Below are 12,631 nucleotides of genomic sequence, written 5' to 3'. Positions count from 1 at the left end.
GGAGGATGAAATAAAGTCTAAATACCCCCACCTATTTCAAACTAAAGATATGGCTCGAGATGGGATACATCAGCACAACTTTATTCAGGCCAGTAGGTCATCAGGTAAGCTCTTATTTTTCACTTTCAGTATTTATTATTGACGGCCGTGTGGGCCAAGTGTTGCTATTTATAGACATTAGCCATGTGTGGCATGTATAGTATGTTTTCTGGCTGTGTGCAGGTTGGTTTTAGTCTAGTGTACGGAGGAGACTCTGGCAAAAAGATTTTCCAAAGTCTCTAAGAGTAAACATTCGAGGATGAATGTTCCCAAGGGGGGGGGGTGATGTTACGCCCTATATTTTCATACGTAAAAGTACGTCGTAAGCAAACTAATGTAGGACCAAAAATGGGATCATCTTTGAAAGTATATAAAGTAAGTTAATCATATTACCTCGGAGTTTAAAAATATTGAAGATCATGAACAACAAGTACAAAGAGGGTTAGAAGGTTCAGAAGCTAAAGGAATTGAAGAAAATAATGTTTTGTCGAAAGTCGACAAGTTGGGAATGTTATAACATGTACTTTTAGGGTGAGACTAAGGTGTATAACATGATAAGGAGGTTATGTTATGAGTTATGTTAGTCGTATGATAGTCATGTATTATGTTTTGAATTCAAGCGAGTTGTGGAACAAAAGTCGATGAAAGTCATCACAAGTTACGTTCATAAGTTTTACTGAAATTCGGGTCAAATGTAACTGCGATTTTTTCCCAATATACTTAGGTTTACGGGGTTTTCCACCATCAAATTAAATATCTATGAGTATATTTTCTAACGCATTAAACTGTTTGTTAATACGACATCGTAGTAGAAAAATATATGCAGTTTTGCGAGACTGCGCAAGCTGCTAGGTGACTAGTAGGTGTGTCACCTACTTGCTTAAATGAGAGCCCGAAAATGGGCCAGCTCGGGTCGTCCAAAGAGACATTTTAAAGGCCTATTTCATTCATATAATACACTGATAAGAGGGCACAATAACCAGACCTTAACCCCTGTAAACATTCTCCCAAACAAATTACACACAAACCCTAATTGAATTTCTCTCTCTTTCAAGTTCTAGTTGGAGGTAAAACCTAGAGTTTGAAGAACCAAGATAGGATCTGAGTTATTCAACAAATAAGGTAAGTTTACTGCTCTCTTTTATCCATTTTTCTGCTGGAGATGTATGAAAAGTCATTTTATAATTGTAAGAACTCACGGGACGGTGATAGGAAGCCGTGAGTTAGAGTTATTCACTTGTAGCGGACTGTTTTGTGGACTGTTGGGTTGCATGTTATACTACTGTTTTATGGAGTTTTAGAGAAGTAAGGGTGTGGATAAACACCAAAAAAATGCAGGGTGGTGGGCTGGTCATTCGTCGTAACATATTCGGGCTGTTTGATACTACTACGGTGGTCGTTTTGTGTACGAAGAGATTGGGGTATGTTGGGCTGTTTTGTAGTATTTTGTGTTGTATATAAGGATGGAAAATAATGTATATATGTTGATATTTTTGTGTTCTTGTGTTGTTGGTGTTATCTTGAATTTGGAGGAAGTAAGGATTATAGGGGAGATGCTGCCCGTTTTAATACAAAATAAGCTTGTCGTTCGTGTTGTGATAGTTGTACCTTTCGTAATGATGGTATTATTATCGTTGTTGTAGATTGTGGTGCAAAGAGGCGAGTTCAACTTGGTGATTGGAAAGATTGTGATAAGGTATGTTAAGGCTAAACCTTTCTTCATTTTTGCATGATCCCGTAACTACATGAGTTTGATAAGGAGGCATAAAGAGAAGTTTGTACTCCCAAATTTATGTACGTTATCCTAGACTCATATGTTACAGCATCCTCCTTTTTCAGGACTTTATATTCAGTTTAATATTGTCTTCTTTCATCCAAGAGAGCATAGAGTCTATATATATATATATATATATATATATATATATATACAGTATTACAATATTTTCACCACCATCGAGCTATAATCAGTAGGCAGGCCCCTATTGGGAAACCTCTGATCAGATGGTAATTTATATACCGAGCCTACTATAGCCGAGCGCCTATGAGCGAGCCCAGAATGGCCGATATACCTAGCCTAGTATGGCTGATCACCTATGAGCGAGCCTACTCTGGCCGAGCAGTTACACATACCGAGCCTTATAGGGCCGGACATTTATTTTACTTACTATATTGAGAGAGTTGAGTTAGTATCAGCAGGTAAGTATATCTCCTGATCATCTTTGACTCCCAGTTATTTTCAGTTATTATATTATCAGTTCAGTTTCAGTTTCAAGTTATTTTATTGTCTTACATACTCGGTACGTTATTTCGTACTGACGTCCCTTTTCTAGGGACGCTGCATTTCATGCGTGCAAGTTCAAATAGACAGACGGGCAGACCTCCTCAGTAGCTGTTGCCCGAGTTCAACTTGATCGGTAAGCTCCACATCCTTCGGAGTTGCCGGATCTAGGGTTTTGTGTACATATTGTGTATATATGTATATATGTTATGGGTAGGTCGGGCCCCTATTTCGATCATAGTACATCCAGCAGTAGAGGCTTGTAGACATATCTTGTCAGTTAGTACAACATGTTGGGCTTGTAGGCTTTGTATTTATATTTTTTTGGTTTGTCAACTGTAGTAGTTATGACGTCCTTATCGGCCCAGCTTTATAATGATGTTTAGTCAAAGCTAGTTTCCATTCTGTTTTATATTTTGCTTCGCAAATTGGCTTGCAATGTGGCCCCATGGCCAAAGTATGGCATTGTATGTTTAGAGTCCCTCAATCGCAAGTTGGTATGCTAGGTTAAGTGAGGCACCAAGTGCCGGTCTCGCCCTCAGGTTCGGTGCATGACATGCGTCTACTATAGCCCACGAATTTTGCATGGGCCTGGGTGACTAGACCCGGTTCGCCTAAATATTACCGGACCATCAAAAACGACCTAAGGAACAAGAGTCACTTCCTTGCCATGACCTTTCCTTATTTTTTAGCATTTTAGAGCTATAAAACTGGAATTCTACCCGATTCTCAAATTTCTGTGTGTTATAGCCCACGCCTTCTGCATGGGGCCGGGCGACCAGAACCTGGATCGCCAAAAATTTTGTCGGAACATCAAAAACAACATAAACAACAATAGTCATCGCCTCGCCATGACTGTTACTCGTGTTTATGTATTACAGGGCCATAAAACTTGAATTTCGCATGATTCCCTGATTTTCGTGTGCTTAGCCCACGCCTTCTGCATGGGCCGAGGCGACCGGACTCGGATCGCATAAAATTTTTCAATACCATAAAAAATGATCTATGGAACAATAGTCACCGCCTTTCCATGACCGTTCTTCATTTTTTGGCATTTTAGAGCAATTAAACTGGACTTCCGCCTGATTCCCAAATTTTCGTGTGCTATAGCCCACGCCTTCTGCATGGGCCCGGGCGACCAGACCTGGATTGCCTAAAATTTTGCCAGACCATCAAAAATGACTTAAGAAAACATAGTCACTACATCTCCATGACAATTACTTATTATTTGGCGTGTTAGGGTCATAAAACTTTAATTTCGCCTGATTCCCAGATTTTCGTATGCTATAGCCCACGCCTTCTGCATAAGCCCGGGCGACTGGACCCGGATAGCCTTAAATTTTGTCACACCATCAAAAATAACCTAAGAAAAAATAGTCACCGCCTCGCCATGTTCGTTACTCGATTTTTGGCGTTTTGGGGCTAGAAAACTAGAATTTCGCCAGATTCCCAGATTTTCGTGTGTTATAGCCTACGCCTTCCGCATGGGCCCGGGCAACCGGAACCAGATAACCTAAAATTTTACTGGACCATAACAAATGACCTAAGTAACAATAGTCACCATCCCGCCTTGACTGTTACTTATTTTTTAGCGTTATAAGGCCATAAAACTGGAATTCCGCCCGATTCCAAGATTTTCGTGTGCTATATCCCACGCTTTCTCATGGGTCCAGGCGACTGGACCCGAATCCGCCAAAATTTTACCGGACCATCAAAAACGTTCTATTGAACAATAGTCACCGCCTCGCCATGACCATTACTAGTCTTTTAGCGTTTTAGATCTATAAAACTTTAATTCCGCCCAATTTGTAGATTCTCATGTGCTATATCCCAAGCCTTCTGCCTGGGCCCGGGTGACCGTACCCGGATCGCCTAAAATTTTGTTGGCCCATCGAAAACTACCTAAGGAACAATAGTCATCTCCTCTCCATGACCGTTACTTATGTTTTGGTATTTTAGGGCCATAAAACTGGAATTCCGCCCGATTCCCAGCTTTTCGTGTGTTATATCCCAAGCCTTCTGCATGGGTCCGGGCGACCGTACCAGGATCGCCTAAAATTTTGTCGGCCCATCAAAAGTGACCTAAGAAACAATAGTCACTGGCTCTCCATGACCATTACTCATTTTTTGGCATTTTAGGGCTATAAAACTAGAATTCCGCCTAATTCCCAATTTTTCGTGTGCTATAGCCCTCACCTTCTGCATGGGCCCGGGCGATCAGACAGGGATTGCCTAAAACTTTCTGGCCCATACAGAAGGAGTGGGCCCATCGAGAAGTAGTGATAATTGTTTATAGCCCACTCCTTCTACATGGGCCGAGCGACAGGACGCGTATCGCCTAAAATTTTACCAGCCCATCAAAAATGACCTAAGGAACAATAGTCAACCCCTTGCCATGTATGTTACTCATTTTTTGGTGCTTTACGGCCATAAAACTAGAATTTCGCCCGATTCCCAAATTTTCGTGTGCTATAGCCCACGCCTTCTGCATGGGCCCGGGCGATCGAACCCGGATCGCCTAAAATTTTGTCAGACCATCAAAAACGACCTAAGGAACAATAGTCATCACTTCTCCTTGACCGTTACTCATTTTGTGGTGTTTTACGGCTATAAAACTGGATTTTTGCCCGATTCTTAGATTTGTTATGCTATAGCCCACGCATTTTACATGTGCCCGAATGGCCAGATCAGGTTCGCCTAAAATTTACCTGACCATCAAAAATGACCTACAGAATAATAGTTATCGCCTCGCCATGACCCTTACTCGGTTTTTGGCGTTTTAGGACATAAAATTGGAATTCCGCTAGAATCCCATATTTTCGGATGCTATAGCACAGCCTTCTACATGGGCCCGGGCAACCTGACCGGATTGCCTAAAATTTTGTCGGACCGTAAAAAATAACCTAAGGAACAATAGTCAATGCCTCGCCATGATTGTTATTCATTTTTTGACATTTTAGGGCCATAAACGGGGAATTCCTCCCAATCCCTCCCAGCCGACCGGACTCGGATCGCCAAAAATTTGCTAGATCATCAATAACTTTTTAAGAAATAATTGTTATCGCCTCACCATGACTGTTCCTTATTTTGTTGGTATTTTAGTGCCATAATACTTGGATTTCGTCTGATTCCCAGATTTTCGTATCCTATAGCCCATGCCTTTTTCATGGGCCTGGGCGACTGGACCCGGATAGCCTCAAATTTTGCCGGCCCCTTAAAAAATGACCTAAGGAACAATATTCACTGACTCTCCGTGACCGTTACTCGTCTTTTGGCGTTTTAGGGCTGTAACGACCCGATCGGTTATTTTGATCTCTAGCGCATCGTTCGGCGGTTTGAGGCTATGAGTAGCTTCACTTCAGATATTATAACTTGTACGTGTGGTCGGAATTGAGTTTCAGGAAAGTTCGGAGTTAATTTGGAAAGACAATTCTAATTTCGGAAGCTTTAAGTTGGAGGAATTGACTAAGGTGTGACTTTTGAGTAAAATACCTCAGAATTGGGATTTGAAGGTTCAAATAGGTTCGTATTATGACTTTGGACTTGGGAATATATTCGGATCGGGTTTCGGATGACTCGGGAGCGTTTCAGCGCGTATTGTGGAAAGCTGGCATTTTTAGAAGAATTTCATAAATTTGGGTTGTAGTGCATTTCAATGTTATCAATGTTCGTTTGGGATTTCGAGTCTGGGAATAGCTCCGTAAGGTGATTCTGGTATTGGAAGAGCAACCAGATGTGGATTTGGAGGTCCGTAGGTCATTTTGGGGTTATTTGGCGAAAGTTAGAAATTTGAAAGTTTTTAAGAAGTTTGATCGGGAGTGGACCTTTTGATATCAGTGTCAGATTCCGATTCCGGAAGTTGGAGTAGGTTCGCAACATCAAATGCGACTTCTGTGCAAAATTTGAGGTCAATCGGACATGATTTGGTAGGTTTTGGCATCGAATGTAGAAGTTTAAAGTTCTAAAGTTCATTAAGCTTGAATTGGGGTGCGATTCATGATTTTGGTGATGTTTGATGTTATTTGAGGCCTCGAGCAGGTCCGTGTTATGTTATGGGACTGGTTGGTGTGATTGGATGAGGTCCCGGGGACCTCGGGTGTGTTTCGGGGTGGTTTCGGGTCAATTTGATATGTTTTGGAACTGCTGTTGTTGGTATCTGGTTTCCTTCTTCGCGAATGCGAAGGGAGTCCCGCATTCACGAAGAGGAACTTTGAGGCTGCAGGGATTTGGCCTTCGCGAACGCGAGGCAGTAGCTGAGCCTTTACGAATACGGCCAAGGCTACGCGAACGCGAAGAGGAGAGAGGGAGTGGGGGCCTGGATAGTTTGGCCTTCGCGAACACGACCAAGGTGACGCGAACGCGATGAGTAGATTGGAGGCAGTGCATTCTGGCCTTCACGTTTGCAATGGTCGTGCCACGAACGCGAAGAAGGGCGGACCTGGGCTGGGCAGAATGGTTTTAAGGCGGGGTTTGGGTTCATTTCACCCACTTTTTCACATGGCCTGTGCGATTTTGGAGCTTTTGAAGAGGGGATTTCATCATCAACATGAGGTAAGTGATTTCTACTAGTTGTGAGTTACATACAAGGTTTATACATGGATTTAGGCATTAAAATTTGTAGAATTTAGGATTTTGAAGGAAAACCTAGAAATTTATATTTTTGGATTTTGACCACGAATTTGGGCATGGAATTGAGAGTAAATTATATATTTGAGTTCGTGATGCCATGTTATGTACTCCATGCTATGTTATTGAAAAAAAAGAGATTGTTGATTATTTCCGGTTATTGAATTTTCAGCTATGTTATGTACTCCATGCTTAAATATAATATTGGCATTTTTTTTATTTGTTAGCCCATAGTAAGTGTCAGAATCGACCCCTCGTCACTACTTCTTCGAGGTTAGGCTGGATACTTACTGGGTACGCGTTGATTTACGTACTCATACTACACTTGCTGTACATTTTTATGCAGGTGCATATATGTCTAGTGGCCTTGTGGGTGCAAAGGCGCGGTTATTGCGGGAATTTAGGTGAGCTGCATTCCACGTTACGAGTCCACAACACACATAAAGTCTCCATTAGAGTTATCTACCCTCTCATGTCTAATTGTATTTCCAGACAGATGTTGTATTTTTAATATATTTCCTAGTCGATGCTCATGTACTTATGACACCGGGTTTTGGGGGTGATTATGGGCTGTTCAGTATTGTGGTTGTGAAAATACTATCATTTACTTTGTAAAGTCTATCTCTTACTATTTAATTGAAGGAAATTATGATTTCAAATATCCTGAAATGAGTAATTAAGTTAAGAAATTATTGTTGGCTGCCCTGACAACGGTGTTAGGCGCCATCATGACCTCTAATGGAATTTGGGTCGTGACAACATGGTATTAGAGCACTAGATTCACTTAAGTCTCACGAGTCATTAACAAGTCTAGTAGAGTCTTGCGGATCGGTAAAAAGACATCTGTACTTATCTTTGAGAGGCTACAGGGCTGTTAGGAGCACTTTCCTTCTTGATTTCTCATCATGCAATGGATTCCTTCGAGGCTTATGGCTTTGTTTCTCTCCCATTCAATATTATGCGACGTGAAGTGCTTGTTATCAATTGATAATCAAGGAATTGTAATGGTACTGCCGATGGGTACTGGATGTTTTCTCCCTGCATATTTGATTAGGCTATTGCCGTCACCTTATGGAAGGATGTTCTGCCATTTCAGCTCAGTAGCCGTATTTATGATGGTTTCGAGGTTATGCACAGGTTGCTATGAGGTTCATGAGTCATCATCGCACAGTATTGATGTGATGGTAGGATGCTTGTCTATGTGCCGGGGGCAGTGAAGGATTTGAAGGAAGGTTTTCCCCGTGCATGATTCAGAGGTTCAGTGTTTTATTTCCAGCGAAGGAAAGGCAATCGTACTAAGAATGTTCAGGTTTGGGTTGATGGAATAACGAGACTTGGTATTTTCGAGCATGGTGGAATTAATATCTATGATGTGGCATCGTTGTCCTTGTTGAATGCATTAAGGATCGTCGGTGTTATGGTCTATCGAATTGCCTTCGGGGCAGGGTATTGTGAAATGGTACCTGAGAAACAGTTGTCAAAGATAGCGGAGTGTAGCAATTTTGGAATCGAATAGGTATTTCTAATGTTGATGGCTCGAGATGGATGATCTTCTAGAAGGCTTAGAGTTTGTGGTAATTTATTAGTTTAAAGGCTACAGGTATGAATTCGGATGTGAGACAACAATTGGGCAGCAAAGGACGAGGAAGGACATGTGGGAGGTGTTTTGCGATGGTTGAAATGCGAGAAGGTCAAGTATGAAAAGCAAAAGTCGAGAAGTCGCTTAAAGGAGAGGGTTTGACCAAAGTGTGAGAGTGACAGAGTATCATATGGGTTTTGTGGTAGGATAGCTACACCCCTTGAGGAAAGTTTAGAATGATTTGGGATTTATGGTGGACAGTGACTAGGTCTACAGACTAATTTGGAATATTGGCTACTATACTGAGGAAGATTGGATACGACCGGAAGGAGTTGCTCGATATAAAGAGAGATGCAACATGACTTAGGATTGGAATGTATCGTCGCACCTGTAGTTGATGTCAATGGGGAGTGAACGGACTTGCACAGCTGGTGGAGGGGCACGAGCTCAGAATGGTTTATTGGTTTCGTAATAATTGTACTCGGTACAACGTCGTTGAAAGAGGCCGGCATAGAATTTCCACAGGTGGGAAATCTCCGGAGAGTAGGTTAGTGGTTGCATGGTGTTGATGAAGCTTCTACGAAGAATTTTACTAGCTATCCGGTAAGAGATCGAATATGTAAATGTGGCTACTGATTCAGAGTGTTCATGAAATGGTTAACAGGAAGATTTCGAGGAATTTGGTGGGTCGATTGTGCGAGGTCATGCCAATGAAGAAGAAGGAATCTTGGTAGGTTCCAGGGTTATGAAATTGTAGCTTCAAGCTATGTGGGAGAGCCCTACCGTCTACGATTGGATTGCATGGTTGTCTACTTGTGAGGTTTCTGGTTATCGGCATATTGGTGAGTTATTACGACTAAGGAAAGAAAACATCAGTGGTAATTTGAGCAAAGGATCTGGGGAATGTGTGCTATATTTGGCCTTATCGATTCATGTTCAGGCTTTGGGAAGACTCATAGTTTATGCTTCGTGTAGACGTGATATACAAGGAAAGTGAGTCAGCCGGGTGCTTCTTTGAGAAGGTGTTCATGTGATAGCAGGGCCTTGGAGTTTGATCATATTTGAGGTTAAGTCAGAGTGGGTGACCCTCAACAACAGTTCTAGTGGGTTCAAAAAATTCAAAGTGCGGTGTCTAAAGATTTCGAGTCTGTAGTAGGGTTAAGTATTGAGCTTTTGAAGTGGAGTATGAAAAGGGCTTGGAATATTCTATGTTATCATTGGGTATGCGGTGCCGTATTGGACGAAGGGAATAAATAGCTTCGAATTCACGGAAGGTCTTGCAGAATGGGTGTACCAGTTGGTGATGCTATGGTGCGCGTAAGAAAAATATGAGATGGTTCATGGGTGTTGAGACGATGTGGGCTCGTGGATTGGGTCACTAGAGATGAGTGTTGTTGGGTTTCGTTACATTAATGAATGAAGCTATTATTATTTATAGGGCAAGTTGAGAATAAATTGGAAGAAGACGGGTCGGCTAATAATCGTTGAATCGACATGATTGTGGTCGTGATCAGTTCCCTCAGCGTGTTAAGTTATATATGTGGTTTTTGGCGGTACGTGCGAGGCTTGACAACTACCGTAATTTGATTGATTTGGGAGGTATTTGGTTCTAAGGACTAGGTTGAGTAAATGGATTCCGGAAGAGTCATGGTGATTTAGATCGCGACATGAGGTTTGTGTTCCCGCGGTTTGAGAATTCAGTTGTGTTGCATTGGTTCTTCTGAAATGAGCTAAGTAAGAGGTTTCTGTATGATGAAGGGTTTATGCTACTAGTGGTTCAGGAGTTATGATGAAATTGTTTTATTCTCTCGTGTATTGGTATGTTAGGTGCAGTGAGCGGCATGGGAATTGGAAGTTGAGAATCAAGGTTGCAGTTTGGTGTTGACAAGAATGTCACGAGCTCGGATGAGCAAGAAAGGATTCAGATGGTTAGAGTAAGCTGGTATTGTCCTTAGCGTCACCTGAGATCGGTGTCCTGTGTAAGAGGCTTTGTGTACTGATTGCGGATTCTTGATTTGCTTTACAACATTAGTGAGGTCGATGGAATGGATGTGCACACTTGTTATCTGGTGCGGAAGGTCGTGGGAGCATATCCCATGGGAAGATTGTATGAGTGTGACATGTAGTCGCTTGATTGATTAAAGATTGAAACAAAGTATGGAGATTATGGTACTATCGCTAATATGAGAGCTAAGGCCTGTGGGGCGCTCTATTCATCTGGTTGTGAACTGTTGAAGTTTGTTCCGGATTGGACAACTGTTCTTATGTGTCATGAATAAGGTTGTTGTGGATCCTTGGAAGGTTATTAGCCCAGTGCAGTACGATCATAATCTGCTTGAGGTCCGTGGGTGGATCTAGATGTGAATGTGCGCTCTATATCAAGCCGAATGTGTTCATTTTAGCTTAGCGTTTTTTACGGAGGAATCTTCGGGCCCTGCATGTTATTTATACCGTCAGCTATTTTATGTAATACTCTATTGTGCCGTGTGGGTTGTGAGACGACTTGGTTATTTGTACAATGAGTTGAGGTCCCGCATAGCGGTGGTGTTATGTGAGAAGGATGGCTCTCGAGATGCAGATCATATATCGCACCTTAGTTGTGCTTGAGTTTTATAGTGTATGACGCCACCCGTCTCCCCAAGATTTGTATTATGCACTTGGCGTGCTTATGGTTGATATTCGGGAGTATAAGCGTTACGTCTCGATGTGTGTTTTCTTTAGATTATTATGTGTGGATCAGGTGGCACGTCGCCACGGGTATGTTGTTTGGATCGGGTGGCATGCCGCCACGGGTATCATGGTTGGATCAGGTTGCAGCCGCAACAGTGTGACGTTGAGTACAGTTTCCCATAGCTATTCTTGTATGTTTTGCTTCTCATTTCTGAGGAAGGTTCATAAAATCTTTTCGGTTGTTTAATTTGTCACGTGGGTTGAACAGTTCTTTCCAGAGTTTATTTTTCCTTATGTATCACATGTGAGTTTGTAACTTGTTGGCGCATTGTGGGATCATATGAGACTTTTGGCAGTGCCTGAGATGGCTTATTGCATGAACAACTTATACTGGGTAAGACAAGATTATTGGACATGGGATCAGTGCGATCGAATTATATGAGGCATATTAAAAAGCAAATATCGTTATTTGGTTCATAATGGGGTAATGGTCCTTGTCAGGAGGAGAAACTCAATGATTTGGCGAGTCGGCAGTTGGTTAAGAATTTCTACACATCTCTTCCGTTGTGGCAATATTGCGAGGGTTAGAACAGGACTTATATGCGTCATGAGGTGTGTTGTGGGCAACGGATTCATGGAATTTTGGCTATTGTTGTCAGAGGATGCTATTATGGTCATATAAATTATGCGGTGCATGGTGTGAATTTAGTAAAGGGTATACAATCATGTTTGGTGCTGTGTGTAACGATTGATACGGTGTTCGTATGTTGGGAACAGACCTGGTAGAGAATTTCAGATGTTGGAATTTGGCTCTAAGGCTAACTTGACTAAATAAAAGGGAGAATCTTCAGATTGCTCGAGCCAATATGCTCAACGGGGTTGTGGTAGCACGGGTAGGTGCACAAGGTGTTAAACAGTGATTTCGAACAACTCCAAAGCAGTTCTTAGCACGTTCGAGGATGAACGTATGTTTAAGTGGGAGAGAATGTAACGACTCGACCGGTCGTTTTGAGCTCTAGCGCGTCGTTCGGCGGTTTGAGGCCATGAGCAGCTTCACTTTAGGTATTATGACTTGTACGTGTGGTCGGAATTGAGTTTCGGGAAAGTTCAAAGTTAATTTGGAAAGAAAATTCTAATTTCGGAAGCTTTTAGTTGGAGGAATTGACTAAGGTGTGATTTTTGAGTAAACGACCTAGGAATCGGGATTTGAAGGTTCCAACAAGTTCGTATGATGACTTTTGACTTGGTCGTATGTTAGGATCGGGTTTTGGATGACTCGGGAGCGTTTCAATGCCTATTATGGAAAGTTGGCATTTTTGGAAGAATTTCATTAATTTGGGTTGAAGTGTATTTCAATGTTATCGATGTCCGTTTGGGATTCCAAGTCTGGGAATAGTTCCGTAAGGTGATTCTGGTATTGGGAGCATGTTCGGATGTAG

Source organism: Nicotiana tomentosiformis, chromosome 6 (assembly GCF_000390325.3).
Source record: "Nicotiana tomentosiformis chromosome 6, ASM39032v3, whole genome shotgun sequence".
In the NCBI taxonomy this organism is placed as follows: Eukaryota; Viridiplantae; Streptophyta; class Magnoliopsida; order Solanales; family Solanaceae; genus Nicotiana; species Nicotiana tomentosiformis.
The sequence above is the reverse complement of the archived record's forward strand: the minus strand, read 5'-3'. Positions refer to the sequence as shown.